This window comes from Anomalospiza imberbis, unplaced genomic scaffold (genome assembly GCF_031753505.1).
Source record: "Anomalospiza imberbis isolate Cuckoo-Finch-1a 21T00152 unplaced genomic scaffold, ASM3175350v1 scaffold_81, whole genome shotgun sequence".
NCBI classification, from domain to species: domain Eukaryota; kingdom Metazoa; phylum Chordata; class Aves; order Passeriformes; family Viduidae; genus Anomalospiza; species Anomalospiza imberbis.
The window spans coordinates 81,783-96,668 of record NW_027100426.1 but is presented as its reverse complement, the minus strand read 5'-3'; positions in this window follow the sequence as shown (position 1 = coordinate 96,668).

Genomic DNA, 14,886 nt, shown 5'->3' with positions numbered 1-14,886 from the left:
CCTGGCCTGGATCAGCAGGAGCAGGGAGATCATTCTGCCCCTGTGCTAGGCGCTGGTCAGGGCACACCTTGAGTGCCGTGTCCGGTTCTGGGCCCTCCGTTTGGGACGGACATTGACACACTCGAGCACATCCAGAGGAGGCAACGAGGCTGGTGAGGGGCCAGGAACACAAGCCCTGTGAGGAGCAGCTGAGGGAGCTGGCGGTGTCCAGCCTGGAGAAAAGGAGACTCAAGGGTGGCCTTATCACTCTACAACTTCCTAAAAGGTGGCTGTGCTCAGGTGGGGTTGGGCTCTTTCTCCAGGCAGCAACTGACAGAGGCAGAGGACACAGCCTCAAGCTGCACCAAGGGAAATGTAGGTTGGACGTTAGGAAAAGGTTTTTCACGGAAAGAGTGATAAAGTACTGGCATGGCCTGCCCGGGGAGGTGGTGGCGTCACTGTCCCTGGACGTGTTTAAAAAAACACTGGATGTGGCACTCGGTGCCATGATTTAGTTCAAGTACTGGGTCATGGGTTGGACTCGATGATCTTGAAGGTCTCTTCCAACATGGTCATTCTGTGAATTTTGTATGAATTCTGTGAATTCTGAGCAGCTTCAGGCACACAGCCTGGCCAGCAATGTCAGCAGGCAAAACAAAGGTTTTGCTGAGAAATGGCCCTTTGATGAAACAAAACATTTACAGTCAGGGCAGTCCGTTTGTATAGATGGGGGTACACTCTGGGGGTACAGCCAAGGCCATGAGGTCACAGCAGGCTCTGGGGTCACAGCAGGCTGAGGTCACAGCAGGCTCTGAGGTCACAGAGGTGCCAGAGCCCCGTGGTTGCACAGCACCACAACGACCGAGCAGTCAGTCCTTGAGCACAACTGTTGCGGCAGCAGCGGCGCTGGCAGCAGTGGTGCTGACATTGGGACAGCTGTGTCAGGACAGCGGTGGCAGCAAGAGCTGCGGGACTGGCAGAGGGCAAGGCACCATGGCCCTTGCTCTGCGCCTCTTCCTCCTGCTCCTCCTGGCCGCGGCCCTGCCTGCCAGGGCTGCCCAGGCTGCTCCGCTGCAAGCGCGGGGAGCAGGTGAGCCGGCAGCCTGGCTCCCCTTTCCCGGGACAGCGCTTCCTGCTCCATGGGAAGTGCTGGGGGATGCTTTGCCCCTGGGCTTTAGGGAGGGTTTCTGCTGTGGGAGGGAGAGAGACCCCAGGGACCCCGGTAGCCTCATTTTCCTCTCCATAAATGCTATACAGGGCAGGGAAAGAGGGTGGGGAGTGATCAGGAGCCAGCCCAGAGCTTCCCAAGCCCCTATGCAGCTTTGGCCATGTCCATTCAAATCTGGTTCCCACAGACTTATCTGACCCCCTTGCAGTGCCCAGTTCCGTGAGCGAGAAGGAGATCCCAACACACCATGGAAATGGCTCTGATCTTTGCTCCCTTCTAGATTGGGTTCAGGACATGGATTATCTGGAAGCCCTGCTGGATTATGGCTTGAGACTCTTGGGAAATGCTGGAGGCAAGTTCTCAATGTACCATCTTGTCAGAATAGGCAGTGACAAGGTGGCCAGAGCTCATACATTTGCCCTTTCCCTTCAGGCCCTCTCAAGGCAGATGGATTCAGGAAAATTTGACCTGCTCCCTTCAGGAGCCTCTAGGGATCCCACAGGATCGCTGTCAGTGGGAGGAAGGAGCATTTAGCTCTCCATCTTCCACCCATGTGCCATGCCAGTGTGTCCTTCCGGGTGCTCTGTGCAGCCACGGAGAAGAGCAGAGAGGGAAGGGGCCAGGCCCAGGGCTGTTCCCCGGGGCTGTGCCTTTCGCAGCTCCTTTGCTGGCCCCAGGGAGCCTGAGCTGCTCCTGCTGCTGCTGCCAAGCCCTGGCCCAGGCTGGGGCTGGGTTTAGAGCTGCTGGCAGCTCCAGGGAGTCCTTTCTCCCCTGACTGCCCTGCAAGGGGCTCCTTCCATCCCAGTGTGGGGCCACCGCAGGCACATGGTCCCCCTGCCCCTGCTCCTGAGTGGAAGGCAGAGCTGAGGGAGTGCCTTGGAGGGCACCAATCACCCAGGGGCACTCACTGCCACTCTGGCCCGAAGGAGAATCTTCAGCAGAGTCACAGGAGCTGTTCTGTCCTGCCTTTCTTTGCAGCTGAACCTGTTGCTAAAAGTGATCTGGCTTCCCAACACATGTTCAGGATTGAGCCTTATGATATGGTGAGGGTAGGTCAAGGCCTTTCCCCCTGGGAGAGCCGCCAGCTCAGAGCCCAAAGCTCGGCCAGGGGGCCATGGCTGCAGGTGCCAGGACAGAACCATGCACGTGTGTGCCCTCGCCCTGCGCCATCCCCTCAGCGCTCCTGCGGCTCCGTGCTGCCCGCGCAGATCTGCAGAGATGACAGGAGCTTCTGTGGCTGTTGAGTTAAAGGTGTGTCTGCAGGGAGGCCAGCTCCCGCAGCTGGCCCTGAGCGCCCAGAGGCCCAAGGCACAGGAGCAGCCCCGAGCGGGAGCCCTGCTGCGAGCCCAGGGCCAGAGCCAGCCCTGGCTCCTGACTGGGCAGGGGCTGCACTGGCTCCTGACAGGGCCTGACTCTGTCCCCTGGGGCTGGGGGAGCTGTCACGGGGCAGGGAGGGCCAGGGCTGGCAGGGGCTGCTCAGGGATGGGTTTGGCCCGTGTCCCTCCAAGCAGCGACTGCCCAAGCAGCTGCGCTGGCCCCGGGCTCTCCTCCCGGCCGGCTGGGCTTTGCTGGGTGGCACAGCCTGTGCCGAGGGGCGGCAAGGTGCCTGCAGGCCCCAGCTCTGGGGGAAGCAGAGAACGTCCTGGCCGTATCCACCGTGCTGCCAGCTCAGCAGTGCAGCACAGCGCGGGCTCACGCTCCCCACTGCTCCCACAGATGCAGCCGGCACCACAACACATGTTCCCGATTCCCAGAAGGACATCAGAACGGGTGTCTGTAAGGGAACAGGCTGCGCGCTAGGGTTAACGGCAGGCTTGTTTCTTTTGGAGCTGGTCTTTATTTTATGCTGTATTGGATTTCGGGATTACTGGAAGAGAAAATGGTGAGTGTTTTGTTCATCATTCCCTCTAATAGTTTCTTTTGAAAGCCTAATGTAGACAGGGAATGTTCCCAGTGAGGCTGCAGTGGAGTTGTGGCTGGTCCGTGGTTTTCCAAAGAGCTCTGCTGAGGGTTCTGCTGCTGCCCAGGGCTTTCATTGGCCTCTTCATTGCTGGGCCTTGTCCTGGGGGGCCCGCTGGGGCTGCAGCCAGTGCTGGCTCCCACTGAGGCTGCCTGGCCAAGAGCAGCCCCAGGGGCACAGGGCAGAGGCAAGGCAAGGTGGGGAGGAGAAAGAGCGGGACGAGATTGCCCTCGAAAGGCAGACGCGCTCTGGGGCCCGCTCCTGGCCAGGGAGCCTGCCCAGAGCCGTCCCCTGCTCGCCGGGGCCTTGAGGGGCAGCTGTCCAGCTGGGCCAAGCTGTGCCAGCCGCTCCAGCCGTGCTGGGGAGCCTTGCCAGCTCTGGGCCCTGCTGTGCAGGAGGGTCCCAGTGTGCCAAAGGCAGCCGGGGGCCTCAGCCGCTCCTCTCTGCACAGGAGCGCCTCTGCTGCTTCACAAGACCGGCCAAAGACTTCAGTCAGGGAGAACTGGACCTGTCATGCATCTCTGCGCCTGTGTCCATTGTCCCTTCCACAGCTGCATTGCCCACTTATTGCTGGGGACATGCTGCCACCCCCCAGAACAGGACCCTCTGTCCCCGAGGATGCTGCCTCTGTTGTCTTTCCAGGACTGAAGGTGCAGCCCTCCTGCCAGGGAAGAGCTTGAGCAACATCTTTGTGCTTCGGCTCTGGTCCCTGGGTGCTACCACCAGCACTGGCAGAGCTGCTTGTCTGGTCACAGCCAGTGATGGGCAGGCAGCAGCCGGGCATCAGGCTCCTGAGACCAGCAGCTACAATCTTTATTTTTCATTTTGCAAGATTTCAGAATATTTTTCATAGAAAATTCTCCAAATATTTCGTCCCTTTTCCCACACAGTTCTATATTTTTCAAAGTAATTTTAAAATTCAGAAAAACTTAAAACATTTTTACATTCCTAGAATCAAAAATAAAATTGTATTTAATTGGTAATCTATACTTTTCTAAGAACTAATACACCCCAAGACTCACAGCCTGCTTCAGAGGCTCTTTTCCCACTGGAGACTTGTGCCTGATCACAACAACTAACATAAAACCTTTTCCCAGTTATTTTCCGGGATTTCTGACAAGCTCACCTCTCAGTCTTCAGAGGCAAACTTTGAGCACAGTGGGAATCTCTTCAAGTCACCATCTTTGTTTGCTTCTGCAACAACTGCCTCAGTTCTAGAGCAGGGGCTTCTCCCAGCTTCCCGCCGCCCCACTCCCACCAGTCCTGTCCTGAACCCTCTCCTGTGGCTGCTGTGCTGCCATGGAGCTGCTGTAAAACACAACTGCTCTGCCAGACCCACTCATCAGGATTGGAGAAGCTTTCTGGGCTTGCTTACATTAGGCTGGTTGCTTCTCTAAACACAAGTTGAGCTTTTGAATGCTGTGTCTCACCTTGCACAGAAACTGATGCTGCCTTTCTCATGGAGGCTAAATTTCCATGGGCTTTAAAACCTTTCTGGCAAGTATAAGGCCTGGAAAATCATTTAATGCAGCCATTTAGTATTGAAAATGGCCCAGTCTGTGTATCAAAGCAGCTTGTTTAAATGCTGGAACCCACCAGAGCATCCATCCAGGCATATCTTTCTCTCCCCCACCTCTGCCTCTGTGACTGCCAAACACCACCTTTGACAGTTCTTTTCTCCAGAAGCTGAATGGCACCATCTTATTTGGGGAAGGGAAAAAAAGGGAAATGTTCAATGATACCATTATCATCATCATTGTGAAAAATGCATATTATATGGCTCTACACAGATAGTTACTATATGTGTTATGTTATATTGATTAGTTGTACTGTATTAACATTTTAATATTATGGTAAATGTAGTTTTGTAGTAGAATGAAGCTCTAGTAGCTTGAAATAGAAACTATGTATGTGGGTTTTTTTTTTTAAAGAATGAGATACTCGCTTCGAAGTAGCCATCACAGAACACATAAATCTTCCAGAGAAGAGGAATTTATGGTTTTCTTATCAGAAGAAGCTAATTTCTTCAAGCCTTGCTCAGACTCGAAGACACTGTGGGGATTAAAAGAAACAGTTGACATACAACAGACAGAGTTTCTTGTTTTAAATAAAATGTATGCATAACCATGAAGTAGCTCTGAATATGCAACAGTGTATGGTTTTTAAGGTTATCCCTTTGTTCACAAAACATGCTTATCGGGCTTAAGTGCCTGAGGCATCCGGACGTCCGTAATTCTTTGCTTTTTATTGTCTTGTAATTGTCCTAACTCTAAATTTTTATTACTCTAATTGTATTACTATTTTTATAACTATTTTATTATTATTAAACTTTTAAAATTTTAAAAACCAAGTGATTGGCTTTTTTCACATCATCATCACAATGAGCTGCAAGTTAGTTAAATTACATCAGCAATTCAGACTGTGGACTTATTTCTCAGAGTGCAGCACTGGCTTTACTATCCCTTGATACTGCAGATGTGCTACAGTCTTTAAAATCAGTTTGCTGCAGATGTAATTTGGAGTCAAGCATAACAAAAATCAAAAATGGGTGCGTGGATCATTTTCCCTGGTGTGTAAATACAGACTGTTACAAGAATTATGTGAGAGCAGAGCAGGACAGGTGCCCACTGCCCTTACAGCACTGCCCCTTCACAGCATCCTGCTCCCAGAAAGCAGCCCCAGCCCTGTGCTGCTGTTCCAAAAACACAAATACAGGAAGCACAGTCTGGCATGAAAGGGGAAACAGACATCATCTTTTTGGTGCTCCATCACTCTGCCTTAACATCCTTACATATTACTTTTGATTTAAAGCCCCACAACGTTTACTTTTTTTTTTTTTTTACTTGGATGTAAAAGAAGAAAACTCAGTGTGATGCCTGGGATGGGAAAGTGAAAAGCAATGATGTCCCTACCAAGAACAAACAAGATCCTTCTGCTGATGATGTTGGGATGTGAGTGGCTGTGAGGTTCAGATTTCCTCCCAGAGTGTTATGTCCCTGATTCAGAAAGAGTCACACTATTTCTTTAACAAAAACCAAACCCTGGGTCTCTGATGAAAACCTGGTTTCAGCTGTGACCAAGGTAAATGCAGACATGGAACAGAAAACAGTGTTGGAGTTTGACTCAGCTGTATGGCCAAATCACCTGAAAGCAAAGCCCTCACAGTTACTGTAGGCACTTGGAAATGTGTCTGTTAACTTAGAAATTAATAATAAAAAACACCTCTTTTCCTAAAAGGACAGTTATATTGTTGTGTAATAAAGAGCAGATGTCAAAAAATATTTCAAAGACTTTGTAAAAAAAACCTTAGGAAAACTGCACTGCTCTCCCTGACTTCACCAGAGCTGCTCCAGCCCCCCTAGGAAACATGACATACATGTGTTGTCACTTTGCTTTAGTGTGGGAGCACAGTCCCTGGGAGCTCTGGCATGTCCTGAGCAGGGAATCTCTTCCCAGCAGCAGGGAATTTCCTGGAGTGCAACTGGCAGCAAAGGGCCAGCTCATCTGAGGGGGAATGGCAGGCCAGATGTGAAGGGAAACTGATCCCAAGGAGTAAAGTATGAGGCACAGCCAAGTACATGAGTCAGCGCCAGACATGTGTGGGCTCTGGGCAGCCCCAGCTCTGCTCATCCTCATCCATCAGGGACACCAGCCAGGACAGTCCCGCAGAGAGCCACGAGTGGGATCCTCAGCAGATGTGGCACAGCAGCCTTGCTTGGGCTTCAAGGAGTGTCCAGTTTACTGAACAGCCAAGCTCATTTCTTAAAGTGTTTAAACCACAGCACTGAGTTCAAAGTTCATGTGCAATTTTCTTAGAGCACAGACTTGCAGCCAACTGTTTATCTGGTGTTTGGCCCAAGTGCTGATAAAGACTTGGCTGAAGTTTATACAATCTGCCATTAACAAATGCAATTTATTTACAGTCTCAGGCAAAGACACGACCACTGCTGGCTCCATTAATGGTGCACTCAGCACAAGCCAGGAATTTGGTCTGAACAGAGACAAGACAAATTCATTTCTTGTCCCTAAATGCTTGGGATTTAGGTCAGGCCCAAGGCAAAAGATGGTGCAAATCTAAAGGCTCCATGTCAGAACTGTCAGGCTTTGCTAATATGAGCTCAGTTGCTTTAATACAACACAAAAGTGCACTTCATAATGCCAGCACCGTGTCTAAAGCAAACTCTGGTTGCAGTAACCATACTCCAGCCTAGTGACAAGATCTGAACACAACAAGATGTATGTCTGAGCTTCACTCTGCTCACCAGGAGTAGCTCTGAGGTGCAGCAGGACAGAGCACAGCTCATAAACACCTTCTCAGGACTGGAGCCATTGAGATCAGACACATACAAAAACTTTCACACCAGGCAGTCCAGGACCCTGTCTGCTCCCCCCTCACCCTCGTCTTTGTGCTTCCACTTTGCCCAAAGCCCAGCTCAGGGCCAGCCCCAGCCACAGATGGGGGGGTCTTTGGTGAGTACCCCGCTGCAAACTCTGCAAGGACAAACATCTACCAGGAATAACTTTGGTTTCAATTCATGCCTGATCAGAACAGAATTAATTCAAGGAAATCAGTTTATTTGGCAAATTCTGGCATATTTAAAATCTGCATAATATAAAAGTGAGGCCCTGGCACAGGTTGTCCAGAGCAGCTGTGGCTGCCCCTGGATCCCTGGAAGTGTCCAAGCCCGGGTTGGACAGGCTTGGAGCACCCTGGGACAGTGGAAGGTGTCCCTGCCCATGGCAGGGCAGGGGTGGGACTGGATGGGCTTTAAGGTCCCTTTCCAAACCCAAACCATTCTGAGATTCTGTTATTCTATAATGCATTGCCCGTAATAGATTTTAAATTTACAATTAATGCAATGTGTACAAACCTGATCCTTATGGAAGCTCTGCAGATTTAAAAGAACCTATATTTAAATGTACATACAATTTATAGATCCAGTTCCTCCTTTGAAAAATTCCATGGCCCTATCTGAAAGCCAAGGGACATTTCTTTTCAAGAGCTGTGATGAATGAGATCCAGACCTGGGACTGTTTCATAAAGTATCATCCATGCCAAAATCCTCATCCAAATAAAAATTCCAAGAACAATTATGAGGATTCCAAATATCAAATACCTAGTTCTGCTTTACTTAAAGCAAAAGATAAATTTATAAATGCATGGATAAATCACTTTAAAAGTGTATGTCAAAAGATATTAAAAGGCAGACACCTAAAATAATTTCTAAAATATTACTAAATGAGTGATTTTTGGTTTATCTTTTCAGCATCTAAACAATGCCACTGTGATTTAGTGCTAAAGGATCCCAATGCATTTACTCATCTTAACCTGGACTTTAATCATTAGAGTTTAAATCCTCTGGAACCTGACCTCCCCTGGCCCAGCTCCAGCTGTTCCTGGGTGCTGTCCCTGTCTCAGGGAGCAGAGATTGGAGCTGGCCCTCGGCAGGAGCTGCAGCCTCTGGTGAGGTCTGACCTCAATCTTCCCTTCTCCAGCTGTGCAAACCAAGTGCCCTCAGCTGTTCCTTGTGAGGTTTCCCATCCAGACCCTCCACCAGCCGACACTCAGCTCTAAATTTTGCAGCGTCTCCCAGGGTTGCTTTGCTGCTCTCGAGGCACTGAGCAAGGAGCTCAGGTGTTCACTGTCACCTGGGGCAGGGCAGCACAGCTGCCTTCGGGCACCAATTCAGCTCAAAGCAGAACCTGAGCATATGGCAGCACTGTCACAGTGGCAGTGCAAAACACAAAAATCCATCTTATCCAAGATGCAGTTCAGGCAACCACCATCATTTGCATTTCACACTTGCAGTGATTCATTTCCCCAGCAATAATGAGGCACTGTCCTCCAGTGGTTCCAGCTCTGGGCATGGAGTGAGGAGCCCCCCAGGCACCTCCTGCACAGCCCTTGGCCACTCAGGGCAGGTGTGCTCCAGGAAGCCACCAAGGTGCTTAACATGCACTAAAATAAGTCAAGAGTGCCCAAATATTTTCAGAAATTTGGGTCCCAGCCAGCATATTCTGATGTCTCACTTGCAAGGTTGGGATATTTTCTTTCTTTTAGAAGCCACGAGGACACAGAGATACCTCCCAGTGTCAACACAGCACTACTGTGGGAACAGGACAGGCATGGACAAGTCTTCACCTCATGGAGAAGCTGCTGGGATGCCCACAATATGGAATGTTCTAACTCTGCCCCCCAAGATTCTCTTGAAATAAAAGAACATCAAGCCACTCACTGTGAAGGCTGCAGAAATCAGCTCAAATTGAACACATCTAGAATAAGTGGGGTCTAGGGGATCCAGCCCATCATAAACTTTGCCCTCAGCTTCTTTGAGAGGGGTTGAGAGGGAATTTGTTTTCCTGGTCATCATAAATACCAAGTACACGGAGACTCCATGGAACATTACTTTTTTACTGTAAAACTACTGTATTATCAATGTCTTCGGACAGGTAAACAAAGGAAGAGGTTTTTGGTTCCACATGCAAATCACACTGTTCTATTCTGAGTCATTAAAGAATTTATTGGACTATCTCTGAACAATTTAATCAAAAGTGCCAAAGCCAGGAAAGGTGTGGGTGAGAATTCAGCCCTGCTGTCAGCCAGTTTCAGACCAGAGCACAGGGACCCTGCAGGTCTTACCTTGGATAAAGTGAACCTTTCTGTATTTTCCCCAGGAAAGTGACAGTCCATAATAAGACCAGCTTGGCAAAATTCTCCCAAAGCTGTGCTGTACTGAACTGTGACATTACTGAGTCCCAGTCAGCATGGTCACGACAACATAACTAGCTCAGGGATTTTTAGGATCTCCGGTCCTGTACACAATGTTTTGATTTATGCCTGCGGGGTCTGTCGTTGTCGTGCCTCACCCCCTGGTTGGGGTGGCCTGGAAAGGTGGAAAGGTCTCTCCTCCAACCTGTGCCTCCAAAGAAAGACTCAGTACTCTTCAGTCGTCCGGTCTCAAGGTAGTTTATTGTGTGTTCTCTAAAAGATTTCTCCCTGAGCTGCTGTGGTCCGCTCAGCAGTCAGGCAAGGGCACACTCCAACACCCAGGGGGCTGGTGCCCTCTTTTATATCATACATTACATATTAGATGTTTATAGTTTTTCCCCAATGCCCATCACCTACATTGAACAGTGACTTTCTACTCTAAACCAATCTGTGAGTGCCAACATCACCAAGAACATGGAGGTGAGGAAGAAGAAGGAAAGAGGACAGGGCACACCCAAGTCCCTCCATCTTAGAACTTCTGACCCCCATGTACAAAACTCAGACCCCTCTGTACAAGGCCTAAAACCCCCCTGTACAGCACTCAGAAGTTCTTCCTTTCACTTTGTGACTACTTCTACTATAATATCTAAACTTTTGTGATTTCTTGTTCTTCCTGCAAGGTTGGTAAATTGTTCCATGGATCAGGTTCAAAGCCACAGGGGTCTGTGGCTGCATTCCAGGGTCTCAAATGCTTCTGACCTGGGCCCAGAACATCCACAAGTGTCCAAGGGACATTCTGGGTTCTGACATCTCCCCCTCCTGTTTGCACCAAGAAAACCTGCCTTGCCACTTTGTCCATGGCTCGCCGAATGCATAGAAAAATGCACGGCAAAACAAGCAGAAGAACTAGAAATCCTATCAGAATATAAAATGCTATTTTCAAAAGCTCCCTCCACAATGGTGAGAGACTAAAAAGGTTGATGAAATCATCCCACCAGTATCCTGTAACCTTTTGCAATTTGCTGATGCTGTTTTGCAGGTTGATTAAAAATACTGTAATTAATAGAATTAGACTAGATAAATACTCAGTGTAACTAAACTAATCTCACCCAAAGCATGTAACAGAGTAAAACAGGAGCATCTAACACAAATGCTATCTGAAACCAGAAGGGATGGAAATTGTTTTAATCAGACCTAGAGAATGTCATCCAGTACACGTAACAAAATCTCCCCGTTCATTGCAAAGTTGGTGGCTTTCCAAGCAATAAGGCTTGTGATACATGGAGACATGTTACTAGGAAACGTGATTAAATGCTAGAGTTGAGAGAATTTTTTTTGACCTAGTGGGAGTCCTGGAATTTCTCAGAGCACTGCATATTTGGAGCTGCATTTAGGCCAAAAGCAGCAGGCCAGCCTTCAACATGAAACAGTTCTCCAGAGCACTTACAGCCTCTACAGTGGAGACAGAAAACCTAATCACATTTTAATTGAGCCACATCAGACTTCCAAATTCAACACACATTCAAGAGACATTTACTCCAATTACAATATAAACCCACTAGGCCCTTCTGCATAAGCAAGGAACTCAGCAAGGACAGACTGGAGGGTTTAAATGTGACCATGTACACAATGTCAACACTTCATCTGACAGCATTCCCATGGAGAGGCTCACTGGCACCGCCTTCTCCTTGGGGCACTGCATTTCCCACTCCAAGGTTATGCAACCCCACCAAAGCAGCTGGAATTCCCATCAGCTGCTTGTAAACACTGGTCACCTTTCCCACTGCCATGTTTTTTCACTCTTCCCTGCAGGGAGAGCCTGATGATGGTGAGATTGCCACAGGACCAGAGAGGAGATTTCCTGGAAACAAGCCTGGCCACACAATTATGTTGCATAATGAAATGGACCAAGAAAGGGCTCAGGATTTACACAGTAGCTCACCACTTGTAAATCTAAGCACTTATGCGTTGTTCATTGCAGAGCACTTAATCTGTTGTAAATGCAATAAAATTTTAAACAACTTCATTTTAATGCTACATCTCTTACAACATTACCATACCTGTTCAATAAACCTGCAGTCTTATGAGGTGATGCTAATCCAGGACTGCACATTCCTAACAGGATCATCCTTAGAAACTTCTGCCTGTTCCTGCTGTAGCGCACAGAAAGACATTTCTGACTCTCAGCATACAGATCACCCCACAGAGCTGAGGAATAAGGAACACTTTAGTGGGAGCAGGTTTTAAATGGGTCACTGAAAATTGAACATCTGCTTCAACACAATGTAACTGAGTCTCCCTAATTCAAAATCAAACTGGACTGAAGCATTCCTCGTACAAACCAGGAGGAAACCTGTCTGAAACCAGTCCTGCTGACTCCTGGCAGTCACTGTCAGCAGGACTCTTCCCTGTGGCCTCCAGCTGTTTGCAGTGCTGCAGATGGTGATCCTGAGCAGAGCCCAGGACTGCTCCACAAGCTCCAACACAGAGCAGCTACGTGGCCACAAATTCCCTTTGCATCCCCCTCACATTTTCAACACCCTAACCAGCACCCAAAGATATTTTTTGCCCCAGGCTTAAGAGATATAAAGTCAACACTGATAATTATTATTGCTTTAGCTGTATTTATTCCAAGCCCTGATTGCACCCAGGGATGATTCTGCACTATTCTCCTTGTCCTATCAAAGGTTCTTCCCAGTTACTTCCCTGTTTAGTGCTACACAGAGAGCTCAAGATGCATTTCATGGTCACAGAAGAACCAAAATGGCCTTCTCCTGCCACATTTCTGTATGACATGAGGTTGGAAAGATGTATTTATTACATGTTGAACCTCATGCACTTCAAGGCCAGGCTGGACAGGTCTTGGAGCACCATGGGACAGTGGAAGGTGTCCTTGCCCATGGCAGGAGATGGCACTGGATGAGCTTTGAGGTCCTTCCAACCCAAACTGTTCTGGGATTCTGCAATTTCAGAGAGAGTCAAACAGCTCAAAAGCAGAAACACTGATGATACTGCCCCTCACTTCCCTGTTGAAGGAAAAGCTGCGGGTTTGTCCAAGACTGAGCCATGCTTACAATTGGTCTGACAGCGCAGCAACCACAAACCCAATTCAGAGTCTGATAATTTTTTTTTAATTTGACAAACTATTTATCTCTTATTCTAGGCCTGTTAAAAAAGCCTTTCTAAAGAGGAAAAGGGCAACTTTCCTCTCAGTGAATAATGGAACCATGTCCCGTAGGTAGCAGGTGGCTTTAAGACACCCAACTTTGCCTTCAGCTTCTTTGACAGGGGTTGAGAAGGAATTCGTTTCCCTGATCATCATATGACTAAGTTTAAAGGAAATTTATCATTTGGTTCAAGCAGAGCATTTCTATTTCCTCTATGGAAATGGAAATACTAAATCATACATTTTTTTCACATACCATATTTTGAAAGGTCTGCATTCTTTCATGTCTCAGGCTCAAACATTCCCACAGCTAAAGCTGAATACGAAAGTATTCAACCCTTAAAGCACTCCCTCCTCCAGCAACCCAAAAGATACCTCAGTTCTACTTGCAGCCTTGTTCATCCAATGTAAATAACTCAGGCTGCTCACTGGAGATTTATTATCTTAAGATGCTCATTTCACTGTTGGCTTTGGCAGACATGTCCAGGTTTAGAGTGAAAGACAGCAAACTTGACAAACCTTAAATCCCAGTGTTGCAGAATTCTATTAGGTAACAGATGGAAAAGATAATTAGCTGACAACTCAACCATCACATATTTCATTAGAAGCCTCATTCCTCTCAGAAACATTCTCTCCCAGATTTTATCTTCAGCATGATGAAGGCTATTGTTTGCCTTGAATTGGTGGAAAAACAAGGCAAGCTCATGAAACCTGAAGAAGGAACAAGCCTGTATTCTTCTCTAAATTCGGTGCTGTGCTTACACATTAGGGACTTCCAGTTTTAAACTGGCCTGGGAATGCTGGGTTCAGGATATTTGGTGGCAAAAAGCTCAAGAAGTTGCCTCACCAGCCTCTCCCTGCAAGGAGAAGGAGTTAATCCAATCCTTGGTGGCAAGAGAAACCTGTTAAATCATCACCATGCAGTGCAGAATAAAGAGATTTACACATACAGATACCAACAGTAGTTTCCTCTTTAACTCCCACACAGTCGAACCCAGAGTTTCACTGCCTCTGCTGGTGTCTGTAAAGAAATACTGAGAGATTGTGCATCTTGGTCATCTGCAGCACAGCTCTGCACTTCATGAAAAATACTCTAAGCAAATGTAAGCAGATGAAATGGCTTTTAACACTAAAATGGTTTGGTGAAATGTATATCTATCTTTTTTATATAGGTCAAACCAATTTTCCTCTGGAAACCTCTCGCCAAAAAAAAATTTTTCTAGGATTTGCAGCCTCCCTCTCCCTCCATGAGTTATTTATTGGTAGTTCAAACACTCTCCAGCTGTCAGACTCCATCTCCTCAGCCCCTGACATGTCTCTAGCTCCTGTATAATTTTTTGTGATAGCCTACATGACCAGCCATATTTACAGTCATTTATAAACAGCTTCATTTATAAACAGCTCATGATTAATAATTGCATCTTTTGAAAGCATTGTGCACTGATTTTTTAATCTACCAGAGATGACTGCAGCAGAGAAGCACAGAATACCATATATATATATATATATATATATGGTAAGATACAGGAACTTTTAAAGATAAAATTACACACACAGTGTTCTTCCTTTTCTCTATTAAGGCACCAAATTTTTGAAAATATGAAGGAGTGGTGTGTTTTCCAATTGTAACTTTACAATGAACACTGAAATGCAGTCAATGTGTCTGCTGCTTATCAGAAATTTCACAGGTGAGCCTGAGAACCAGCAGGCTCTACTGCAAACATTCAGCTCTCTGAAAAAGATACTGATTTATAAAAAGCCTCTAAAACTACTGCAGCCTTCTCAGAAGCTCAGTTACCAGTTTAACACCTCTTATACTAAAATACTTTGATTAGGACTTACAAGGTAGGCAATGAAATAGAACTTGGGATTTAGAAAGTGACTTTAACCCCTTATAATGACAT